The following is a 21,353-nucleotide window of genomic DNA, read 5'->3' as shown; positions in this document are numbered from 1 at the left end:
TGCACCGTCTTCATGTTGAGTAGGCTAAGGAGGAGGAAGAAGAGGAGGAGTTGATCTTGCCATCTCAGAGGCAGCAGAGACAGAAGAAAATCCACGCATAAGTGAACCGGACCTGCACGGTTCACACCTGTGTTGTTCAGCTGTCAACTGTATGTGAAGGCCTTCTTCTTTAAACAGAAAGGAAGTATTTTGTGCACAGGATTTGAAGAAAACAATGGGATAAAAAAAATCATGGCAATTTCATGGTATTTGTTCTTTTTTTCCCTCTCCCCTTGACTAAGGGTCTTGAAAAACCGGTTTGAAGCTCCACTCCAGTAGAGCAAAAAGAAGGACTGAAAGTTAAGAAGATATTTTTGTGAAAAACGTTATGAGACAAATTTTGACACAGGGTTGAAGAACTCTTTTTTTTTCCACATCTGACCAAGAGCAGACTTGATATCCTGAGGGTTAAGGCCAGCTTTGCTTGAAGCAAAGTTCTCACTATGTGAAGTAGCAGTCACGTAATGAAGAGTTATCTTGATGGGAGGCCAGAACAAATTTGCTTTGGAGATGTAAAAGGGCCTAAGAACTATTCTTACTGGACTCCAATGTGAGACTTTATTTCTATCCATTGGTTTGCAAAGCTTGGAGATATATGCATTATATAAAAATACTGTATTTATAATTAGAAAAGCCTCCAATAATTAATGTCCAAATATGCAACCAATTTAAATGATGTCCACATAATACCACATGTAGATGAAAATCCAAAAAGTCAAACATTCATTATAATAATTCACCTAATCTAGTTATTATTATGTAGAAGCCCCTCAGAGGGCACCTTGTTTTGCTGACTTTCTTGAGTATTTTACTTACACCACAGAATCAGGATGTTCAAAGTATAACAAAGATGAGAAGTAAGTTGAAAAAAGAATTAATAGTGATATTTCTTCTACCAAATACATGTTATCTTGGAATTTTTTTATAATAAGAAATCTATCAGGATAAATACAGTTTAAATTGAATAAGTAAATTTCATTAAAAACAAAATATTTATTTGGGGTATATTTTATAAACAGTTGCAAAATCAAAACTGTATTTTTTAAATATAAGCCATATTGATGCAAGTAAGTCAATATGCTCATTATTAATTGTGTACGTACTTTTATGTTATTTAGAAAATTTAATTACATGTACAATATTTTAAGTATTCAATAGATAAACCACCTAGGAATATAATAGGGGGCATAAAACATGTCATCGACTCTGTGTCTTTATGAAACCAGATAAAGGAAAGAAAAATCTGTCAATTACTCAGCCAGTTTCATCTTGGTAGCCTACTGTAAATTGAGGTCTATGTTTTTGAGTGAATGAAATCTAGTAAATTAAGTTCATCAGGTCTTATTCTAGTTTATTTTAGATATAAATGTATTATTTTTAAAACTGGGAGTAAAATCTTACACATATTTCTGAAATGTTAAGAAGATAATTTCATAATTCAAACCTGTACAAGAACTTAGTCTGCCTATCTGAGCAAATTGTACATTCCTTATTGAATGCTCATGTGAAAGACAAGCAGGAAACTTCCAGGGGGCCAAGGGACTTAGAACCGACTGAACTGGAACAAAATAAACCATAAACCTTAAGTATTTCAGTACATAGAGTTTGTGGACAAAAAGAATAGGCTCTTACCAATTACTATGTTACTAAAATATCCAGTTTTGCTTTTACCAAGTCTTAGTGAGAAGTGAATGAATTCTAACAAGATTCAAAGACCCTGGTGCTCCTGTGTTTCCCTTCACTTATTCTGCATGGTCAGCACCTCTTCAAAAGACCAAACTTTGCTTCACCCCAACATTTTCCATTTGTTGATAGAGCTACCGGGCTTTTCTATCTTTCTACCATGATATAAAATAGAGATTTATATTTTCATGAATTGTACCAAAATAGAAATGTATTGATTCTCTTTGCTGTATTCTTAGATTTATACATGCTTTGGATAGGACCAAGCTTAACATCAAGCCATATATAAAAATATGCCTATTGAATTACCTAATAATCACTAAAATTATAATGGAATTTTACTTTGTCCAGAAAGATGATCAAATTTTCTTGAATGTCAGATATGTAAAGTAAGATATTAGAAAATTTAATAATATGATATATGTGCTTGCCTAATGATTATTATACACATTAACATTTCTTCAGTTCTCATTAGCTAAATATAATGTAACTCTAAAAATGTCTATTATCACATTAATTTGCTGAAAATTTATTATGCAACTTACCTTGCCTGAAGAATATTTTGCCTGGATGTTCTTTTCTCTTTCTTTTTGAACTTTTATTAACTAATTTAAAGTATATTGCTAGATTTTATCACTTTTTTAGAAAGAGTGAAATTCCTTGTTTTTGTCTTAATTATTTGATTCTTAATTATTTTAAATTAAAAAATTACACAATTATACAGGGAAATTTTTTAAAGAAATTTGACTAAAAATGTAAAGGCGAAGTCACTCTATTCTGGGATCACAAAAATAGTATATGAATAGATGGAATAATTATAGGCCCCAAAGAAAGATTAAGAAATAAAGCTGTAGAACAGCCTAACTTTTGACCTGTGGTGGATGAATTTATTAAACTAGCCAGGTACACTACATCAGACCTAAAAATGTACCCGTTACCTATTGCCAACCTGATTAACAAACAACATCAGAATTAGCAGTGTAAAACAGCTATTTTAATATGTTCACAGATTTTGCAGGTAAAGAATTTGAACAGTGCATTGTAGAGATGGCTTGTCTTTACTCCGTAGTATCTGGGGTCTCAGCCAGGCAAACTTAAATGGTAGGGGTGAATTGAATGACTGGAGACTTCTTCACTGATATGTCTGGTGCCTGGTCTACAAAATCTCAAAGGCTGAGCTCAGCTGAGATAGATAACCAGGCATCCCACGCATGACCTAGATATGTAGCTTGGGCTTCCTCAAAACATGGTGGCCTGAGGTAGCTTCCTTTAGGGTTCCAAAAGAATAGGTAATCAGAACACAAGGCAAAAGCTCAGTGGTCTTTTATAATCTTACCTCAGAAGCTGCAGACTACTTCCACAGTATTCCATTGGTCAAAGCACTCAGAAGCCCATTCAGATTCAAGACACAGGGCAAAGACTTCAGTGACACTCACTGGAAAGATCATCAAAGAATTTGGGACCATATTTTAAAACCATGATAACGAAATAAAATGGAACAGAAAATATGTTGTCCCAAGCAAATAGTATTTATGAACACATGTGGAGACACAGAACTGAAAGCCAAGACCAAGACCCTCTGCCATTATTTGCAATTTGACTTTGGGCATATTGTATATCTTTCCTAGGACCATTTTTTCTTAATGATAAAATAAAGTAAGTGGTTTGGGATTTTAAAATATATAAAATGCTTTGACAGCTGAGGAAATAAATGTAATCAATAAGATTTTCAGGCAGCTTTTTAATACATGATTACTTTCAGAATTTAAGCTGTAGATTCTGAAGTGATAAAAAGTCATTCATTTATCAAGCTACTGCTTATTCATCATTGAATACATGTCTACCAAAGATCAGATGGTCATACCTATAGGTTTTCTTTATAATTTGCTTTTAGTGAATTTCAAAAAATTTCTGATATTTTAAAATATAAAATGATTACTTCAAAGAATGACAAGTGGCCTAAGTTTAGGAGACCGTTAAAGCTCAGTATTTTTCTGTCTCAGCAGTTAGGGTATGGGTTAACGGAAGGAGGTGTTTTCCTTCCCCCTCAGTGGGAGGGGACATTTTTGTTAAATGAACCAGAAAGCTTATGGAGTTTTGGATTAGGAAAACCTTTGCTGTTGCCATTTCCATGCGAGTACATGGGACAGTATACATTTAATTGGAAATGTTTTATATTAGTCGTTAGTAGCCAGAGATAGCCTTCTGTTTTAACTGATAACACAAGTCTCGTGTATTTTCACATACCAAGATCTAAATGGTAGCTCAAAGAGAAAAACTGATGAGGAGCCTGAAAATTAATGATACATAAAAGCTTTTGACTATGACCTTGAGATGCAATTTGGTATTTATGATGTTAAATTACTTGCCTTGTTTTAAATACAGAAACAGCTGGTCTGTGTGGGAGGGATGTTCAGTTAAGATTGAGCAAAAAGAGAGAAACAACAAGAATATTAAGTTCTTCAAAAAATACTATATAAAATAAATACTACAAAATCCAACGCAGTATGTTAAAGTTCACAAAATGCATAAAGGTTGTCCCCTGCAAGAAGTATACAATTGCTCCTCTGATGTGAAAGCATATGAAGAAAATAAGTGTCCAAAGCTGCATAAATATTTGCACCCCTGTGAGAGTGTGAGAAAGTGCGTGTTTTATGTTGTGATTGATAGGACGGCTTTCATGGCCCACTTTGAACTCTTAGCAGGAACTTTGGAATGTCCTGAGGGCTGTCTGCCTTTGTATGGCAGGAACTCTGTTTTCTTAGAAAATAGTAAAGAACAGTTTGTACTCCTTTGTTCTAAAAGGGTACCTATAGTTTATGGGAATTGGGGAACTTAGTAGAAAAATCACCAACTTTCTCATATTTCTTGTAAAAAATGCTCAGCTTTATTTGGAAACTTTGGCCATTGTTTTCTTTTTCTTCTTTCTTCTCCTCCTTCTTCTTTTGAGTTAAAAATGCCAAAGTCTGACCTACTTATATGTGTGATGAAATCTGTAGTCTCTACCAAGACTATTTATTCTAATGATTTATCTACTCAAGATAAAAAGAAATAGTGAAGACAAATCTAAAATACTGTGTAATGTACTTACTTGAAAGCAGTAAGTTCGCATGTTAGAGGACTTCCCTATTAAACAAGAAATCTTGAACACTTCATTGAAATTGTATGACCTGAGTTTTATTACCATTTAAGTCAGGGAATTTTAGAATTAAAAGTGTCGATTATAAAACTGTACATATGTATAGCCTCCAAAATGTGTTAAACATTACTTCATATGAATCTCAAAATACTGTAACACCATAAAATGAGCAAGAAAATTGTTGAAATTTGCACAGTAGAGATGACACTTTTAATGTTCACTGAGGTAAATAATTTATCCAAAGTTATATTTCTGTGAGATACTCAACTGAGACATAATCTCAGCTTTTTTCCCTTCCATATTCTATATTTTGGTTTTCATTTTGTTCTTAAGAAACAAGTATTTTTAAAATGAAACATCTGGTTTCAGCAGTGCTGGCTAACACTGCGAACTCCCTTCCCTTGTTTTCTTCAATGTCACCCTTCTATAAAAACCTCTGAACATCTGAATACATTTTAAGAGCACCCTTTATAAAACACACTTTTTGCTTGGTTATAAGTTTCATTTTGCAGGTGCCAAAGTCACAAATATTTCACCTCATGCAGATATTCCAGGTAGTAATGCTGATATTTTTATGAGTCATTTTATCTGACAAAATTAATTTAAGAATAAATAACATTGAAATAGTAAGTAGCATGTATTTTGGACTTAACTCTTATTTTCTCTATTTCTATCCTTCCATGTTTTAATAGATTAATATACACTCATATGTATGTATGTACATGCACACTCATATACATGCACATATAAGTATATATATATATATTTCTTTTTCTTCATTTTATACAGGTGGAAATGTGCTATACACATTATAAGAGCACAATATAATTTTTGTGTAATATAATTTGAAGTTAATTCCATATTGGATAGTTTCTTCATTATATGTGTAAGTATATGTAATATATCATATGTATCTATGATTGTGTATTTCATTGAATGAATGCACTCAAATGTGTTCAGCAATCAGCATAGAGGTTATAGAGGTTAAACATTGACTCTAGTACTAGACTGTGAAGGTCCAAATCCTGCTTTTACCACCTGTCATCTTTGTAACCTTGAACAAGTTATGTAAGTACTCAATGCTTCAATTCCCTCATCTTTAAAATCAATATAACAGTTATAAGATTCTTACCACATAAGGCTGTGTGTGTTGTTTTGAGAATTTAATGAATGAATATATCCAAAGCCACATTGTGGAGTGCTTAGCACTTACAAAGCATAATGTCAGTGTTAGCTGTCATTTCCATCATCATTTTTAACATGTTTAATTGCAACCCCTATTGATGGACATAAGGATATTTTCAATATTTTTTACTACAAACATTGTTCAACATTGTTTTTCTGTTGTTGTTGTTGTTTGAGATAGAGTCTCACTCTGTCACCCAGGCTGGAGTGCAGTGGCGCGATCTCGGCTCACTGCAACCTCCACCTCCCAGGTTCAAGTGATTCTCTGCCTCAGCCTCCCGAGTAGCTGGGAATACAGGCGCCTGCCACCAGCCCGACTAATCTTTGTATTTTTAGTAGAGACAGGGTTTCGCCATCTTGGCCAGGCTGGTCTTGAACTCTTGAACTCATGATTCACCCTTCTCAGCCTCCCAAAGTGCTGGGATTACAAGCATTTTTCAATGAATAGCCATGTGCCCAGCTATTTCTCACATGCACCCTTATAACTGTGGGATAAATCCCTGAAGGTGAAACTGCTATGTCAAACTATATATATCCTTTTATAATTTTAACAGATATTGCCAAATTGAACCCATATATTTTAGACGTGCTACCACCAATGCATGAGAGTACTTGTTTCCCTAAACCCCTCTCTAATAGAGTATATTATCAAACTTTTGGGTCTTTGGCAATCCGATGGGTGAAAAATGACATTTTGGGCTTGGGGTGGTGGCTCATGCCTGTAATCCCACCACTTAGGAGGCTAAAGCAGGCAAATCCCTGAGGCCACGAGTTCGAGACCACCCTGGCCAACATGGTGAAACCCTGTGTTTACTAAACACACACACACACACACACACACACACACACACACACACACAAAGCCAGGCATGGTGGTGCACACCTGTAATTCCAGCTACTTCGGAGTCTGAGGCGTGAGAATCGATTAATTGCTTGAACCTGGGAGACAGAGGTTGAGTGAGCCAAGATAGTGCCATTGCACTCCAACCTGGGTAATAGAACGAGACTCCATCTCAAAAAAAAAAAAAAAAAAAAAAAAGGAGAGAGAGACAATTATACTTTTCTCCACACAAGCTTTACAATCTAATGCAAAAAATATATTTTGAACTTACCGAATCCCAAGAATAATTAGGAGAGGAAAAGAGATAATGTTTACATAAATTCTATCTGCCTGGTACTATAGAACATGAAGAATGGGTTCTGTGTTCCTCTTAGGAATTTCTTTTTAAAACCCTTCAAAGTAGATATTTTCATACCCTTTTAGACATAACACAACTTATAATTCAGAGTTGAATTAATTTACCCAAAATCACACAGTAAATATATAGACTACAATTAGAGAGTGGGTAGGTCTCATTCTTAAACACATACCTTTGCATTATAGTCACATGATACCACTGAGAGTGTACGTGTATGTATGTGTGTGTGTGTGTGAGAGAGAGAGAGAGAGAGAGTGAGAGTTTGTCTTGAGGAGAAGTGTTTAAAAGGTAAACATAAATCAAGGATGCATTACAGTATCACCAAAGTAACGGTGTGAACTTGAACAATTTAACCTCTTAGAGCCATGATTGCTCCATCTATACAATAGAATAATAATAATAAACTCACATTATACAATTTCTGGAAATTAAATGAGGATGAAGAGTACTTTTGAAATTCGAAAGTTCTGTGAAAATGTTAGCTTTGATTACATATGGTTCAGCAGTTGGGTCTCCTTATTTTTTGAGCTCTACCTTTTTTTTTGTATTATCTATAGCTTGCTAAAATAACGTGCCAGATGTTTTTGTTTTCAAATTTTAAAAATCCAGATCATACTGATTAGTTGCAATGGTATAGTATTCAGAGAATCTTGCTCTGGGCAGTTACAATATTTTGGAGATTGTTTTACATAATAGCAACAATAACAAGAACAATGATAACTGCTAACTTGTTTACATTTACAAAATGTCAAACACTATTCTAGATTATTCAATTGAATCATCACAACAACCCTATGAAGTAGTTACTGTTATATTGTTTTGATTTCCCTGATGGAGACTTGACACAAAGAGAGACTAAGTAATTCACTCCTGTCACACACAGCTAAAAAGTGGCAGAGCTCAGTGTTTTACCCCAGGTAGTCCAGTTCTAGAGCTGTACTCTTTTCCACTATGCTATACTATCTTCCTAATACTATCTGTACAAGGAATTTTCTCCTAATAAAATGTGTTGCTGTACCCTATACAAGCTTTAAGCTCTAAAATTGCAGAGCAGGGAGCAGCTGGATAAAGCTAATTGCTATTCTAGTACCCTACAGTAGAAATCGCAATGGACTAACTCTAATATTTAAATAACCCACTGTTAATAAACTGACATGGTGGAATTGCATGTTTCCCAGTTAGATCACATCTAGTCCAACGTCTCAGCAGATATAGGAATTCCTTTTCTATCACCTCAGACAGGTGGACCTCTACTCATGAATCTTCAGAGAAATGGATACCATACAAAGCAGCACATTGCATTTTCAACAGCTCTAGATATGATTTTATTTATTTATGTTAGATGAGGTTTTTCCGTGTTGTCCAACCTGGTCTCAAACCCTTGGACTCAAGCAGTCCTCCTGCCTCAGCCTCCCAAGTAACTGGAATTATAGTTGCGTGTCACTGCACCTAGCTCTAGTTCCAGATTTTAGAAGTTAATTCTTACACAGGGTTCTCTGGAGGGACAGAACTAATAGGATTGATGTATATATGAAGGGAAGTTTGTTAGGAGAGTTGACTCACATGGTCCCAAGGTGAAGTCCCACAATAGGCCATCTGCAAGCTGAGGAACAAGGAAGCCAGTGTGAGTCCCAGAACCTCAGAAGTAGGGAAGCCAGCAGTGCAGTCTTCAGTCTGTGGCTGAAGGTCCGAGAGCCCCTGGCAAATTACTGGTGTAAGTCAAGGATCCAAAAGCTGAAAACCTTGGGAACTGATGTTTGAGGGCAGGAAGCATCTGGCACAGGAGAAAGATGAAAACTGGAAGACTGTGAAATTCTAGACCTTCCATGTTCTTCTGCCTGCTTTATCCTAGCCAAACTGGCAGCTGATTAGATGGTGCCCACCCAGAATGAGGGTGGTTCTGTCTTTCCCAGCCCACTGACTCAAATGTTAATCTCCTTTGACAACACCCTCACAGACACACCCAGGATCAATACTTTGCATCCTTCAATGCAATCAAGTAGATATTCAATATTAACCATCACATTCTCTAACACATTCTTATATAGGTTCTATTTCTACACTATGAACAGTGAGGTTTTTCTCTAGTATACTTGATAGACCTTCAAATGCTCCAAGAAAGCAATAATCATGCTTTTCCTAAGTCTTCTTTTTTTTAAACACTCCCATTACCTTTCCAAACCTTTTGTTCAGCTATTGGGACCATCAACATCCTGGTCACACCTCTATGGATGAACTCTAATTTGTCAACTACTCTCTTAAATGGTGGTGTCATGAATTGATCACAGTGCTCTGGATGTGCTCTGACTAGCTATGACTGCTGCTGGATCGCCGCTTCCTTTAATCTGTACACTACTTGTCTTCCTAATACGGAGAGTATGTTGTTTGCCTATATATCATAACATATTGAAAATGCATTTACAACTTATAAAGTATATATTATTAGGTGCTAGAATTTACACTATTATTCTAATATACAGAAGCTGAGAAAAGTAATGCCATATAGTTGATTTATGTGTGTAAATATCTAAGTGACTTAAATATTGATTTTTCTCCTTCAACTGCAGATCAAACTTCCCAAACGCTAAAGCTTCCTTATTTTAAAACAAATGCATTTATGGTTCACCAGTCTGCAGTACAGTAAGCTTTTTATAAGTAAGCTCAAATCACTGAAAAGCTCAAATAGACACATCTCCTTTAGCCTATTTTTAGGACTGATGAAGCTAAGAACAGAGAAACCAATAAAGATGTATTTTAATGATGGCAAGGTATCTCATGGGGTAGTACAAATTTATCCCAGTTTTTTTTATGCCTTCTCTATGTGTAACACGTTGATGTGTAATACGGTGTTGAATGTGGTTAAAATTCAGCAGATACTTATGCAAGATCTACTATCTATAAGATGCTTATGCAGAGTTCCAAAGGGAAACATTAAGACGTGAATAAAATCTGAATTGGGCCATCACTATGATCTCTCCCCAAAACCTGGGATTTGAAAGTGCATTTAGAATTATGAAATAAACCACTAGGTTTTTAGTGTGAAATGTTTACAGTATTTTAATTTTGAAAACCATACTTATTAAAACAGTATGACTAACAACATTGGTTGAATACATGTTATGTGCTAGGTACCAAGTGAGGAGTTTTATGTTTATTTTCTCATTTCATCCTGAGAACAAACTTCTGAGGTAGGTGTGATTCCTCTCATTTTAGTGAAAATTCACTGATGCTCTGAAAGCAAAATTAACTTTCCCAAGGGCCTTGTAGTGCTTAAAGGCAGAATCAGAATCCACAACCAGCTCTGGAAAATCTCCAGAAATGAGCTTAATTTTTTATGTTATTTATATATGACTCCAATATTAATAGACATGTCAAACAACTAACACAACCCTTTACCTGTTTATTTTGGAAGAAGAGGCATAAAATGTATTTTATTAACCTGTTGATTCTCCTCTGGAGTGTGACTTAGTATCTATTGCACCTTTGGGATTCTTATCTTCTAAAATTCACAAACAGTGTCTACTGCTGTAATAAAGAATCACCTGCAGAGTTCACGAATGAGGGAAGAGTGAAAAGGGAATAGTGGTAGATCAATAACACTTAGCATCACATCAAAATAGTATTCCAAGGTTGGTATTCTGGCTTCTGCTTTTGTGGGAAATAAGTTGTCTGCTATTTCAAAATGCCCTCCGTCTGAATAATGGAACCTGAAATTTATTCAACTCATATTTAGCACTTCAGGCCATATCCAGGGTTGTGGACAGTGTAAGAAAACAATGAGAATTGGCTACAAGGCAAGATGAGAACTCTGTTTTCTATGCTTTTTATTGTGCCTCCCTTTGCAACAGAAGTAGAAAGGGCCATACCATAGCCATCTACTGTCCAGCGTGATGAGTATCCTTAAAGACAAAATCCTTAAGCAGTAAGTGAAAGGTTAACTACAATTCTCATTTAAAAAGAAAATTGCATTGCTGATATCTCTTTTTTACAGCATTCCCATAAATTTTCCACAAAGATTATACATTTTCTTTTTATTCATTTGTCATTTATTTGACAATGGTAAGCCTGTTTGTCTTTAGCTTAAAGGAACTTGTATTAAAATAATTTTTTTTTTTTTTTTTTTTGAGATGGAGTCTCGCTCTGTCGCCCAGGCTGGAGTGCGGTGGTGCAATCTCGGCTCACTGCAAGCTCCGCCTCCCGGGTTCACACCATTCTCCTGCCTCAGCCTCCACAGTAGCTGGGACTACAGGCGCCCGCCACCACGCCTGGCTAATTTTTTGTATTTTTAGTAGAGACGGGGTTTCACCGTGTTAGCCAGAATGGTCTCGATCTCCTGACCTCGTGATCCGCCCGCCTCGGCCTCGCAAAGTGCTGGGATTACAGGCGTGAGCCACCGCGCGCGACCTTTTCTGTTACTGCAATCAGCATTGATGTTGTATATGATGAACGTGTGACTTTTCATTTTCTTGGCAGAGACCTTGAAAAACTTTTGAACTCTAGTCAATAAGAAATCTCTGTATTAATATAAAACCATAACTTAAGGTTTATTTGATTAGATCAATGTTTAATTATGGATAACATGTATTTTTTGCACTGAATATTTACACATAAATTAATCTAGCCCATAATAAGAGTGCTAATGGAATGTTTCATCCAAACTTAAGTTAGTAAATGGAAAACAAACAGCTGTTGCAAAGACCCTGTTTTTGGGTCTGGGCCTCATAGCACAAAGCACTTCAGAGAATTTCGCCACTACCATTTACTCACATCTGTTGAGATTGTACTATTTCAACTCAAGATTTGATCAGTATATGTCACAAAGTAACAAGTAGTACTCTTAAGTCAGAAAACTCAAAGGAAACATTAAATACTCATTTCCTATATGGAATGTTGCCTTTCTAAGCACATCATCTTCTTGTATGTGACGTTTTGCAAATCTATTCATAGGAGATTTATATTTTCAAGTGTGCCCAAATGGATCTAAGTGTTGGGGAAAGATATGTGAAATAAGAAAAGAAAAGAAGCTAATCCATTTGTTTTAAAATTTTGTCTGCCTGCTACATTTTGTTGGGCTTCTTGTTATATGAGAACTCCTAACTGTCTGGTTTTCAATTGCAACCAAAAGCATTCTTACCTGATCAAACTCTTCAAATTCTATTTACTTTGAATTATAACTGAGTACATGGAAAGTATAATTGGGCTTTACTTTTTTGTTTTGTCATTAAGTTCTAGGGTACATGCGCACAACGTGCAGGTTTGTTACATATCTATACATGTGCCATGTTGGTGTGCTGCACCCATTAACTCGTCATTTACATTAGGTATATCTCCTAATGCTATCCTTCCCCCACGACAGGCTCCAGTGTGTGATGTTCCCCTTCCTGTGTCCAAGTGATCTCATTGTTCAATTCCCACCTATGAGTGAGAACATGTGGTGTTTGGTATTTTGTCCTTGGGATAGTTTGCTGAGAGTGATGGCTTCCAGCTTCATCCATGTCCGTACAAAGGACATGAACTCATCCTTTTTTATGGCTGCATAGTATTCCATGGTGTATATGTGCCACATTTTTTTAATCCGGTCTGTCACTGATGGACATTTGGGTTGATTCCAAGTCTTTGCTATTGTGAATAGTGCTGTAATAAACATTCGTGTGCATGTGTCTTTATAGCAGCATGATTTATAATCCTTTGGGTATATACCCAGTAACGGGATGGCTGGGTCAAATGGTATTTCTAGTTCTAGTTCCTTGAGGAATCAGCACACTGTCTTCCACAATGGTTGAACTAGTTTACAGTCCCACCAACAGTGTGAAAGTGTTCCTATTTCTCCACATCCTCTCCAGCACCTGTTGTTTCCTGACTTTTTAATGATTGCCATTCTAACTGGTGTGAGATAGTATCTCATTGTGGTTTTGATTTGCATTTCTCTGATGGCGAGTGATGATGAGCATTTTTTCATGTATCTGTTGGCTGCATAAATGTCTCTTTTGAGAAGTGTCTGTTCATATCCTTCCCCCACTTTTTGATGGGGTTGTTTTTTTCTTGTGTATTTGTTTGAGTTCTTTGTAGATTTTGGATATTAGCCCTTTGTCAGATGAGTAGATTTCAAAGATTTTCTTCCATTCTGTAGGTTGCCTGTTCACTCTGATGGTAGTTTCTTTTGCTGTCCAGAAGCTCTTTAGTTTAATTAGGTCCCATTTGTCAAGTTTGGCTTTTGTTGCCATTGCTTTTGATGTTTTATACATGAAGTCCTTGAATTGGGTCTTTGAACACAGCAGACAAAACACATGCTCAAGATAGGTTAGTGCTATTCAAGTGAATACACATTTTGACAAAAATTTGTATGAGAAATTCCTGTTGGCCTCTCATTCCTCTCTACATGTCTTTCATAGTTATTCTTTTTCCCCCGACAATCAAAGCACTGTAATGAATATCTCTTGGCCTTAACAATAAGAAACATTGAATTGGGTTTTGTTTATTGTATATTGACTAGGCTGTAGTTGATGAGAATGTGGAGTTATATGAAATTGGGAAGAAATAATATGAGTGAGTAGTCCTGTGGGCAGTGGAATGGCTGAGCTTCTAGGACACTGATAAGCAATCAGTGTTAGTTACACTTAAGGCAGTATCTCTGGTGGTCTGTCCCAGAACTATGTCCTTGACCCTGTCACATTCATAGTTTTCATCACTACCTTTTATACTTCTGCAATTTAGGTCACCCAATACAGATTATCTTATCAGGTTAAACTGATTGTAGTAGTCACATTGAAAAGGAAAAAAAAAAAATCCCAAATTCAGGCCTTTTCCCAGCCATTTCTAATTACTGCACGTGTAAAAGGACATAGTTATTGTGAAAAGAAATGCTATCAAAACAGTCTAATGTCTACAAGAAGAAAAAGAAAAGAAGAAGAAGGAGGAAGAGGAGAAGGAGACAAGAAAGCTAAGGAGAAGATGGGTAACAGGAGAAAAAAAAGAGGGCAAGAAAAGCAGATAGGAAGGAAAAAAAGGAGGAAGAGAGAAATGAATGCAGGCAGGCAGGATGTTTCCTCGAGGTGTTTTATTTGTCTCCCCTGGACTGCATAACTCAGTTTCTTCCCTTCTAAACCAACTTTTCTAGAATGTATTGTCTCTGTTTGACACCTACAACTCTGGTCCATTTTCTATGCATTAAGGATGATGTAACTTTAAAACCTCTCATGTAAATTCTGCCTGTTCTCTAATTCTACAATCCTCTTGTTTATGTTCTATTCTAATAATTATTGAGCTTTTAAAGAAGAGAAATCTGTTCTTATCTCAAATTTATAAATACACTGAAGGAAATAACAAAACCTTGAAGTGAAACAGTGTTTCTATGATAAAAGAGAGCTCTACAAATAGATGCATGAATAAACACTTTTATGGGAGGGATACCTTTTCAGAGTTTAAGACTCAGGGGCTTTGGAATCTAAGAAGATGAATCGCTTGCCCTGTTTGTGATCCTGAATGGAAATTGACAGGTATGTTTAATTTATCCTGCTTGCTATCACAAAGCCTTTTTCTCATTTGATTTTTGTGTATCCCTCCTGAAATATTTGCTCTGGTAAGCAAAAGCAAATATTAGGTTTTACACCCCATTTAGTGAAATAACAGTGATGATAATCTGACATCAGAGAACCAAATGTTCCAGGCTTATTTCATGAAAAGGATTTCCTCTCCAGATACATTGTCCTCAATAGGCTATCCCATCCTTCATTCCTCAATTCATATTTCTTGAGTTTGAGAGGAAAAAAAAAAGAGGCCAGACCACTAGTAGCCTACTGCTAAATTCTTTTATGAAGCTTAGTTTTATAAATTACCTTTTAGCCTTTTCCAGTCATGTGGGAAAACTTTCCTGCCTCATTAAATCTTTAAGGCAATGTGCACCATGCACACTATATTGTTATTTGTGACATTAGGTTATATATTGCATAGTAATGATAATATTACTTGTAAACAAGCTGGTTTTTTCCCCCTGAAGGTAGAATTAAAACAGGTACTCATGGGAAACAGCTACTTGTGTTGTTCTTTTCTTAATGGGGTGAAGTTGAAGAACAGGAAAGTGAATGGCTTAGCCCAGAACCATCTCCAGAAATGGTGGTACATTTTTCCTGCAGTGCCTTCTCAATTTGATATCTGAATCTCCCTCAAGAGAATTTCCCTTAGTAGATATGGAGAAAGAGGGAAAAGGCCAAGCCTTTGGAGACCCTTATGAAATGGAATGAACTGCTCTCACTAAATTCGCTTTCTCTTTGTATTGAAAAGAGATATAATTTTCATCTCTAGTAAATATAGTCTAATCCATCCAGCAAATATAAGAATTACCTCAAAGTGAACTAAAATTGCACTTACTTCTACCTGTGGAAAACCATATTTCTCTAGTCAATAGAACAATGACAGCTTAGTTCCTAAATAGCAGGAAAAAACGAAATGTTCTATTGGCTGAACACACAGTGCTCTGTAAAATCAGAGAAACCATTTTGTCCCCAAAAATGAACTAATTTGAAAGTCTCGAAGATGCTCAATTTTATGAAAGACTCATAAAACTAATAAATGAGTCTGCAAAGTCCAAAAATGTGGAAAATTACAGTTGTATATAGCATATATAACTTACCAAGACCACTTATATTTTGTTAGAAATTTTCAATGAATGTTAATGGATGAATTTTTTTATACAGAGTTCTCCTGTTTGGAATCTTTTAGCTCCCTTATTTACTGTGGTTGCCACTGACTCCTCCATCAGACTTTGAAAATATAACTAAAAACTTTTTTTTCCTTAGTCTTCTTACTAGTGAAACATCAGCTAAGCAAACAAAGAAAAGCATTTGAGTGATCAGAGAGCTATAAGAATGAGAATTCTGACAGGAAATTTGTTTTTAAAAATCTAAGTAACAGAATGGATAAATATAAAAAGAGGCTAGATCAGACATACCCAAACATTCTCAGTTCAGAATGTTCATAGTGTATTCATGATTTTTTCATAGTGCCTCCTTGGCCAACAGAAATAAGCCACTGTTCTATTTCTTAAGTAGTTAGTGCCAAACAACGTAATAAATATTTATGTTCTAACAACCTAGCAATTGTTTAGAAAGAAAATGGACAGAAAATAATAATTTTTTTCATAAATAACCAGAATTACTTACTGATGGGATGTGGTACCTTTGGGGCAGTATATGCCTTCTCAAACTGGAGTATCAGATTGGATAATGCTATCCTTATTTCCTTTTCCACATTGACTTTTGTGCAGTTCTTGCTTTTAATTACAGTCTCCCCTGAAAACCTTTCTTAATAAGATATAAGATGGCCTAAAGTACAAGTAAGCAAAAACATGGCTCAAAATGTTGAGAACATCCTTAAATGGAATATAGCATGTTCTAAGGTTTCAATTTGTGAACCACCTTGAATTAGTTGTTGCAGTGCCCAGTAGATATTTAGTATTGCTGTGTTTCCTTCAAATGTTTATAATATTCCACTGTGCCTTTATGAGTTCACTGCAGCACCCTGGGGCACTTCTACACACAGTTTGTGAACATGGGAGTAGATAGATCCTAGAGTCATTGAAACTACACAGAAACTTGAATGACATTAGGGATCCCAGAGCCATTGGAGAATCTTCATTAGGGAAGTGCAACAACATGTGTAATAGCTGATTAAACTTTCCCCATCAAAAAGATTGAAGTCAGAGAGATGAATTCAGATTCTTGATGAGGACCTTGTTGGTGTGATATGGCATTGGGAATGGAAAGTTAGACTAGAAATATTTCAAGAGAATAGATTGAAGGACTAATTTGATATAAATAATAAAGTTAAAAAATATGATTCACTTATGAATTTTCTAATTTAAAATAGAAAAATAAAGCATTTGGCTTGACCCAATCAGGGAGATTGAGAAAATGATCAAGTTTGGCTCCCAGAAAGATCTAGATAATGAGATTAACTTAGGGTATGTTGAGTGTTTAAGACATTATTGGAAAGTAATTCAGTAAAAGACTGTTATGGGCTACACCGCATTCCCTCAAAAGTCATATGTTGAAGTGTTAATCTTCAGTACCTCTGAATATGACTCTGTTCAGAGATAGGATCTTTTAAGAGGTAATTAAGTTAAAATGATGTCATTAGGGTGGACCCTGATCCAATATGACTAGTGTTCTTATAGCAAGACACAATTAGAGCACAGATACACTCAGAGGGAAGTCCCTGTGAAGAAACAGAGGGAAGGCAGTCATCCATGAGCTAAGGTGGGAGGTCTCAAAAGAAACCAACTCTGTTGACACCTTGATCTTGGACTTCTAGCTTCCAGTATTGTGAGATAATAAGTTTCTGTTGTTTAAGTCACTTCATCTCTGGTACTTTTTTATACAGGCCAGAGAAAATTAACAGAGAAACACAGGACAGGCCAGAAGATATAGATTGGTGGACCAGGTAAAAACATGGTAGTTAATCTATGAGAATGGAATCCATATGAAATGATAATCAAAAAAGAGTGAGAAAGGTTTTAGAGATATCAATCACTGAGTGGAGAATAAAAAAAAAAAAAAGTGTCTATAAGTGAGACAGAGGTATGACCAGAGCAGGGGAAGGAGTACCAGGAAAATTCAGTGTAATGAAAGACAAGGGAGTCAAGAATCATAAGAATCTTGACTCTTAATCATAAAGATTAAGAATAAAACTCGGCCGGGCGCGGTGGCTCAAGCCTGTAATCCCAGCACTTTGGGAGGCCGAGACGGGCGGATCACGAGGTCAGGAGATCGAGACCATCCTGGCTAACACGGTGAAACCCCGTCTCTACTAAAAAATACAAAAAATTAGCCGGGCGAGATGGCGGGCGCCTGTAGTCCCAGCTACTCGGGAGGCTGAGGCAGGAGAATGGCGTAAACCCGGGAGGCGGAGCTTGCAGTGAGCTGAGATCCGGCCACTGCACTCCAGCCCGGGAGACAGAGCGAGACTCCGTCTCAAAAAAAAAAAAAAAAAAAAAAAAAAAAAAAAAAAAAAAAGAATAAAACTCAACCACAGGGCCATTAGTGGTTGCTACACAGAATTTATAAATGACCTTTCAAGACTCACTTCTAATGGAGTACCAAAGGCAGTCAACAGGATACAGAAGATAAAAATTAGAAAACATGGATGTATGGGAAGACAGAAACTGAATGTGATGCCCCATATCTCTAAGTTTGATAGTGAAACTAATAAATAACCATAGGTGAGAGCTGGAGGAGACAATAGAGATTGGCAACCCTGTGCACATGGGATTTGAAGGAAAGAGTAAATGTTAGGATAATGAAGGGTTTCTAAGAGAGTGCAGAAGCGAGGGCAAGGAGGCACCAAACAAAGGTGGCACCTGGAACATGGAGGAGTGAACAGATGGAGAAGAGGTAGAGAATTCTTCATCTAAAGCAAGAGGAAAGGATGATGTATACTCAGAATATTCTCGAAGCTTTTTCCCTGAATAAAAGCGTCCTTCAGAAAAAAAAAGTGTTGTCTTGTAACTGACTCATTGCAAAGTCTCTTATACAATGGTATGTACTCTTTGGGGAAGACACATTAGCTGGAGACAACACCAGGAAAAGCTTGATTTTACAGCTTATGGAAAGATTGTGGAGTTGGAGAAAAAATAGAAAGAAAGGAATTTTAAAAATAATAAGTTAATATTCCTAGGGGTACAACCTCTAAATTGCAGAGTGATATCTTAAGCAATCCTTTTAAGAATTACTTAAGTGACTGAGCATAGTAGCTCACACCACAGTAGCACTTTGGGAGACAGAGGTGAGTAGATTGCTTGGGTTAAGATTTTGAGACCATCCTGGCCAACATGGCAAAATCCCATCTCTCCAAAAAATACAAAAAGTTAGCCAGGCGTGGTGGCACACACCTGTAGTCCCAGATACACAGGAGGTTGAGGCATGAGAACTGCTTAAGCCTGGGAGGAGGAGGTTGCAGTGAGCTGAGATTGAGCCACTCTACTCCAGCCTTGTTGGCAGAGTAAGACTCTATCTCAAAAAGTAAAGAAAGAAAGAATTACTTAAGTAAGTACTTGACTAACTGGTTATATAAATGTGATCATAAACACATACCTTTAGGGTGACTGAAAAAGATATTGATTCTCATATTGTAAATAAGTACTCATGGCTTGGGAAAAAACATCTAGTAACAGTATCCTGAAAATTTTTTGAATGGTCTGTGTTTCACACAACTTAAGTGGAAGTGAAACAGCTTCACTCACGACAATTTCCAGGCGATTCAAAATATGTTGTAATAATGACAAACATGAATATCAGAGACACATAAGAGAGTTTAGAAAAAAAAATTATTTTATGGAATATGAGCTAAAACAATGTTTTACTATTGTTGCTATTTTTATTAGCCCTCAGCAGAATAAGGTAAATTATTTCTATTCCTTAGTTCATGTTTTATATTATCTCTGACATGGGTAAGGCACCCCTATTTTTCTGCATATTTATTTGTTCGTCTTTCCCCCTTTCTCGACCTCTAATTTCTCTCTCTTACTATTTTACTTTATGTCAGGGATCCCCAACCCCCCGCGGCTATACAGGTCCATGGTCTGTTAAGAATTGGGCCACACAGCAGGAGGTGAGCATCAGGCAAGTGAGCATTACTGCCTGAGGTCCACGCTGTCAGATCATCAGGCGTTAGATTCTCATAGGAGCATGTGCGTGAAATGCACATGCAAGGGATCTAGGTTGCATGCTCCTTATGAGAATCTAATGCCTGATGATCTGACGTGGAACAGTTTTATCCCAAAACCCCTCCTCTGCGTCCGTGGGAAAATTGTCTTCCATGAAACCAGTGCCTGATACCAAAAAGGTTGGGGACTGCTGCAAGTTTACATTATATGTGACTTTATTATAAATAGATACGAAAAACACATTAGCAAATCAGATATCATAGGTGATCTTTTTCTACTTCATCTATAGTCCTAACAGTTTTGACATTCAAATTACACACAATTTGACTCTTTTTATTGACAAAATGGAAAATTATCCTTAATTCAAAATGTGTTTTATTTGAGCATATATGGTGATTTCATATATTAAGTTGATATTTTTCTTTCCTTTTTAGAGAAGCCATATTCAAGAAAAATAGCATGTACTTCAAATTTTAAATAATCAAAATAGATTTGGAAGCTCAAAAGTTTTGGAACATTATAGGTCTATATCCCAATATTCTTCCCAAACCTCCTTTCAAATATATTTATTAATTTAGGAAATTCTAAATAGTTCATTCTTTTTTTTGAAATATATACAATGTAAAACTTTTTTTTCTCCTGCCTTTCTAGAATCCTCTTATTGAGAAAATGTGTAGCTGATCTGAAGAAGCATGCTATGCGAAATTTTGGATGTTTATCTTAATAGAACCTAAAATCTTCCACATAGGTTCACCCCTCATTACTCACAATAATGCCAAGTGCTGTAGTCCAGGCAGATGTTTATTATTTTACATGTGAAAAGACGTTAGAATAAGGCCATTTCTCAGTGGATTAGAGGAATCAGTTTTCTGAATTTAAATTCCTTATAGAGCCCCACGTAATAAGCTCTTAGAAGACATTGCAGAGCTGTAATATAAAATCCTGTTTAATCAGCCATAGCCAGCTATGTGCCATTCTCTGTGGAACACTAAGAGGAATCAGGGTTCCTCCTCCTCCATCCAGTGCACTCCCAGCCCGGAATTGCTTTCTGGTCAGGGTCGGCCATGAACGGCCATAGAGAGCCAACCCTGCGAAGCCAGGTCTCCGCATGTCAGCACAGAGCAAGCAGCAGAATACAGATCATCAGCTTTGTTTTATGAATGTCTCTATTTACAGTGCTGGAGTGGAATTTTAAAAAAAGGATTGCAGTATTTGCATTGAATCTGTCACTCACAACTTCAGTTTTGATTCCTGTCCTATAAATGATCTTGCTTTCCCATTTTTTTCTTAATTTCTACAAGGTGACTGTCAATGTCAAAAAATGTAAACCTCAAGTGTATATTACATGGGGCTTGGCATGTATGTTAGAAGGAAAGAAGTTCTCTTAATGAAAAGTGGATAATATTTATTTAAACTAAGCCTATTAAATTGCACAGAGGAAAGTATACCT

General features: G+C 36.2%; 1 protein-coding gene across 7 annotated transcripts in view; it reads left to right on the top strand.

Annotated features, from left to right (window-relative positions):
* LAMA2 (laminin subunit alpha 2) overlaps positions 1-21,353 on the top strand; it is a 676,086-nt gene that overhangs the window by 378,201 nt on the left and 276,532 nt on the right. The gene's annotated exons all lie outside the window — the stretch shown is intronic.

The sequence above is a fragment of the Rhinopithecus roxellana genome, chromosome 4 (genome assembly GCF_007565055.1).
Source record: "Rhinopithecus roxellana isolate Shanxi Qingling chromosome 4, ASM756505v1, whole genome shotgun sequence".
Lineage (NCBI taxonomy): Eukaryota > Metazoa > Chordata > Mammalia > Primates > Cercopithecidae > Rhinopithecus > Rhinopithecus roxellana.
This window is presented reverse-complemented; position numbering and strand designations above follow the sequence as displayed.